The 5,000-nt window shown below is 45.1% G+C and overlaps 6 non-coding genes across 6 annotated transcripts; all 6 read right to left on the reverse strand.

Moving 5' to 3' along the window:
- Positions 1 to 474: 474 nt before the first annotated feature.
- Positions 475 to 589, reverse strand: LOC141124682 (U5 spliceosomal RNA). The gene has a single exon (XR_012241037.1). It is a non-coding gene; the product is annotated as a U5 spliceosomal RNA (small nuclear RNA).
- Positions 590 to 1,347: 758 nt separating this feature from the next.
- Positions 1,348 to 1,462, reverse strand: LOC141124683 (U5 spliceosomal RNA). Its single transcript, XR_012241038.1, has one exon. It is a non-coding gene; the product is annotated as a U5 spliceosomal RNA (small nuclear RNA).
- Positions 1,463 to 2,220: 758 nt separating this feature from the next.
- LOC141124684 (U5 spliceosomal RNA) lies at positions 2,221 to 2,335 on the reverse strand. The gene has a single exon (XR_012241039.1). It is a non-coding gene; the product is annotated as a U5 spliceosomal RNA (small nuclear RNA).
- Positions 2,336 to 3,093: 758 nt separating this feature from the next.
- On the reverse strand, positions 3,094 to 3,208 carry LOC141124931 (U5 spliceosomal RNA). The gene has a single exon (XR_012241249.1). It is a non-coding gene; the product is annotated as a U5 spliceosomal RNA (small nuclear RNA).
- A 758-nt stretch (positions 3,209 to 3,966) lies between these two features.
- Positions 3,967 to 4,081, reverse strand: LOC141124686 (U5 spliceosomal RNA). The gene has a single exon (XR_012241040.1). It is a non-coding gene; the product is annotated as a U5 spliceosomal RNA (small nuclear RNA).
- Positions 4,082 to 4,839: 758 nt separating this feature from the next.
- Positions 4,840 to 4,954, reverse strand: LOC141124687 (U5 spliceosomal RNA). Its single transcript, XR_012241041.1, has one exon. It is a non-coding gene; the product is annotated as a U5 spliceosomal RNA (small nuclear RNA).
- Positions 4,955 to 5,000: the final 46 nt, after the last annotated feature.

Here is a 5,000-nt window from a genome sequence, read left to right on the forward strand (position 1 = left end):
GCCTAATTTGCATGTCTTTACAGCTGCATAGCGGGAATCAGCAGGCGCTTGTAGCAATTCGCTTCATCAGAACCGCATAAAAGGCGCGCGGCAATGGAATTGGGGAATATAGCGCGTTGCCCTGTGCTTTTTAAAGGATCCCTTAAAAAGAGTCGAATAGGACCGCACAGGGGCCGACTTACCGAGAATGGAGCACGCGGGAAGTTTTTTCAACGTTTTGCTAACAGGAGCGAGTCCGCAAGAATTCAAGCAGGAGCCGCTTTGGTTGGCTACACCGTCAACTTTCATTTGAGGCCAACCGCACAAAGCCAACAAAAAAAGACACCCAAAAATGCTCCGATAACTTGTAGGTAGACCAAGACCACCAAATGGTTTTCGATGCCACGTTGACCACCACCACCACCAACAACATTAACGCTGTCTCAGCATCTTTCCAAATCAAAAGAACTCAAGCTATTTTTCACCAGATTAGCAAGCCCAGCTTTAGCTAGGCATCAAAAAATTCTCTGAAACTCATAGTTGTTCCCCTCCACGGAAATCTTTAGTAAAAGGCGAAAGATTTATTCGATCTGAAGAGAAACCAGAGTATAACAGGCAAACACCCTGAACTAGGTCTCGGCGGCGCACACATGCTGCTCTACTCATGGCGACTCCGTAGACGCTATCATTTCTCAGCAAAAACATAGCCAAATAAGGTGCAGAACTGATTAAAAGAAATGACAAGTCAAAGAAAAACACCACTAGAAAGAGTTTGTCAAGCTAAAAATGTCAAAATATATCACCTGAGATACATTAGGGTTATGCAAATAAGGAAAAGTGAAAGGACGGCCCACTGCCGGGGATAATGAGAGAAGGCCGCTATAGAGCAGGACAGCCTAATTTGCATGTCTTTACAGCTGCATAGCGGGAATCAGCAGGCGCTTGTAGCAATTCGCTTCATCAGAACCGCATAAAAGGCGCGCGGCAATGGAATTGGGGAATATAGCGCGTTGCCCTGTGCTTTTTAAAGGATCCCTTAAAAAGAGTCGAATAGGACCGCACAGGGGCCGACTTACCGAGAATGGAGCACGCGGGAAGTTTTTTCAACGTTTTGCTAACAGGAGCGAGTCCGCAAGAATTCAAGCAGGAGCCGCTTTGGTTGGCTACACCGTCAACTTTCATTTGAGGCCAACTGCACAAAGCCAACAAAAAAAGACACCCAAAAATGCTCCGATAACTTGTAGGTAGACCAAGACCACCAAATGGTTTTCGATGCCACGTTGACCACCACCACCACCAACAACATTAACGCTGTCTCAGCATCTTTCCAAATCAAAAGAACTCAAGCTATTTTTCACCAGATTAGCAAGCCCAGCTTTAGCTAGGCATCAAAAAATTCTCTGAAACTCATAGTTGTTCCCCTCCACGGAAATCTTTAGTAAAAGGCGAAAGATTTATTCGATCTGAAGAGAAACCAGAGTATAACAGGCAAACATCCTAAACTAGGTCTCGGCGGCGCACACATGCTGCTCTACTCATGGCGACTCCGTAGACGCTATCATTTCTCAGCAAAAACATAGCCAAATAAGGTGCAGAACTGATTAAAAGAAATGACAAGTCAAAGAAAAACACCACTAGAAAGAGTTTGTCAAGCTAAAAATGTCAAAATATATCACCTGAGATACATTAGGGTTATGCAAATAAGGAAAAGTGAAAGGACGACCCACTGCCGGGGATAATGAGAGAAGGCCGCTATAGAGCAGGACAGCCTAATTTGCATGTCTTTACAGCTGCATAGCGGGAATCAGCAGGCGCTTGTAGCAATTCGCTTCATCAGAACCGCATAAAAGGCGCGCGGCAATGGAATTGGGGAATATAGCGCGTTGCCCTGTGCTTTTTAAAGGATCCCTTAAAAAGAGTCGAATAGGACCGCACAGGGGCCGACTTACCGAGAATGGAGCACGCGGGAAGTTTTTTCAACGTTTTGCTAACAGGAGCGAGTCCGCAAGAATTCAAGCAGGAGCCGCTTTGGTTGGCTACACCGTCAACTTTCATTTGAGGCCAACCGCACAAAGCCAACAAAAAAAGACACCCAAAAATGCTCCGATAACTTGTAGGTAGACCAAGACCACCAAATGGTTTTCGATGCCACGTTGACCACCACCACCACCAACAACATTAACGCTGTCTCAGCATCTTTCCAAATCAAAAGAACTCAAGCTATTTTTCACCAGATTAGCAAGCCCAGCTTTAGCTAGGCATCAAAAAATTCTCTGAAACTCATAGTTGTTCCCCTCCACGGAAATCTTTAGTAAAAGGCGAAAGATTTATTCGATCTGAAGAGAAACCAGAGTATAACAGGCAAACATTCTAAACTAGGTCTCGGCGGCGCACACATGCTGCTCTACTCATGGCGACTCCGTAGACGCTATCATTTCTCAGCAAAAACATAGCCAAATAAGGTGCAGAACTGATTAAAAGAAATGACAAGTCAAAGAAAAACACCACTAGAAAGAGTTTGTCAAGCTAAAAATGTCAAAATATATCACCTGAGATACATTAGGGTTATGCAAATAAGGAAAAGTGAAAGGACGGCCCACTGCCGGGGATAATGAGAGAAGGCCGCTATAGAGCAGGACAGCCTAATTTGCATGTCTTTACAGCTGCATAGCGGGAATCAGCAGGCGCTTGTAGCAATTCGCTTCATCAGAACCGCATAAAAGGCGCGCGGCAATGGAATTGGGGAATATAGCGCGTTGCCCTGTGCTTTTTAAAGGATCCCTTAAAAAGAGTCGAATAGGACCGCACAGGGGCCGACTTACCGAGAATGGAGCACGCGGGAAGTTTTTTCAACGTTTTGCTAACAGGAGCGAGTCCGCAAGAATTCAAGCAGGAGCCGCTTTGGTTGGCTACACCGTCAACTTTCATTTGAGGCCAACCGCACAAAGCCAACAAAAAAAGACACCCAAAAATGCTCCGATAACTTGTAGGTAGACCAAGACCACCAAATGGTTTTCGATGCCACGTTGACCACCACCACCACCAACAACATTAACGCTGTCTCAGCATCTTTCCAAATCAAAAGAACTCAAGCTATTTTTCACCAGATTAGCAAGCCCAGCTTTAGCTAGGCATCAAAAAATTCTCTGAAACTCATAGTTGTTCCCCTCCACGGAAATCTTTAGTAAAAGGCGAAAGATTTATCCGATCTGAAGAGAAACCAGAGTATAACAGGCAAACATCCTAAACTAGGTCTCGGCGGCGCACACATGCTGCTCTACTCATGGCGACTCCGTAGACGCTATCATTTCTCAGCAAAAACATAGCCAAATAAGGTGCAGAACTGATTAAAAGAAATGACAAGTCAAAGAAAAACACCACTAGAAAGAGTTTGTCAAGCTAAAAATGTCAAAATATATCACCTGAGATACATTAGGGTTATGCAAATAAGGAAAAGTGAAAGGACGGCCCACTGCCGGGGATAATGAGAGAAGGCCGCTATAGAGCAGGACAGCCTAATTTGCATGTCTTTACAGCTGCATAGCGGGAATCAGCAGGCGCTTGTAGCAATTCGCTTCATCAGAACCGCATAAAAGGCGCGCGGCAATGGAATTGGGGAATATAGCGCGTTGCCCTGTGCTTTTTAAAGGATCCCTTAAAAAGAGTCGAATAGGACCGCACAGGGGCCGACTTACCGAGAATGGAGCACGCGGGAAGTTTTTTCAACGTTTTGCTAACAGGAGCGAGTCCGCAAGAATTCAAGCAGGAGCCGCTTTGGTTGGCTACACCGTCAACTTTCATTTGAGGCCAACCGCACAAAGCCAACAAAAAAAGACACCCAAAAATGCTCCGATAACTTGTAGGTAGACCAAGACCACCAAATGGTTTTCGATGCCACGTTGACCACCACCACCACCAACAACATTAACGCTGTCTCAGCATCTTTCCAAATCAAAAGAACTCAAGCTATTTTTCACCAGATTAGCAAGCCCAGCTTTAGCTAGGCATCAAAAAATTCTCTGAAACTCATAGTTGTTCCCCTCCACGGAAATCTTTAGTAAAAGGCGAAAGATTTATTCGATCTGAAGAGAAACCAGAGTATAACAGGCAAACATCCTAAACTAGGTCTCGGCGGCGCACACATGCTGCTCTACTCATGGCGACTCCGTAGACGCTATCATTTCTCAGCAAAAACATAGCCAAATAAGGTGCAGAACTGATTAAAAGAAATGACAAGTCAAAGAAAAACACCACTAGAAAGAGTTTGTCAAGCTAAAAATGTCAAAATATATCACCTGAGATACATTAGGGTTATGCAAATAAGGAAAAGTGAAAGGACGGCCCACTGCCGGGGATAATGAGAGAAGGCCGCTATAGAGCAGGACAGCCTAATTTGCATGTCTTTACAGCTGCATAGCGGGAATCAGCAGGCGCTTGTAGCAATTCGCTTCATCAGAACCGCATAAAAAGCGCGCGGCAATGGAATTGGGGAATATAGCGCGTTGCCCTGTGCTTTTTAAAGGATCCCTTAAAAAGAGTCGAATAGGACCGCACAGGGGCCGACTTACCGAGAATGGAGCACGCGGGAAGTTTTTTCAACGTTTTGCTAACAGGAGCGAGTCCGCAAGAATTCAAGCAGGAGCCGCTTTGGTTGGCTACACCGTCAACTTTCATTTGAGGCCAACCGCACAAAGCCAACAAAAAAAGACACCCAAAAATGCTCCGATAACTTGTAGGTAGACCAAGACCACCAAATGGTTTTCGATGCCACGTTGACCACCACCACCACCAACAACATTAACGCTGTCTCAGCATCTTTCCAAATCAAAAGAACTCAAGCTATTTTTCACCAGATTAGCAAGCCCAGCTTTAGCTAGGCATCAAAAAATTCTCTGAAACTCATAGTTGTTCCCCTCCACGGAAATCTTTAGTAAAAGGCGAAAGATTTATTCGATCTGAAGAGAAACCAGAGTATAACAGGCAAACATCCTAAACTAGGTCTCGGCGGCGCACACATGCTG

The sequence above is a fragment of the Aquarana catesbeiana genome, linkage group LG01 (assembly GCF_042186555.1).
Source record: "Aquarana catesbeiana isolate 2022-GZ linkage group LG01, ASM4218655v1, whole genome shotgun sequence".
Classification (NCBI taxonomy): Eukaryota; Metazoa; Chordata; class Amphibia; order Anura; family Ranidae; genus Aquarana; species Aquarana catesbeiana.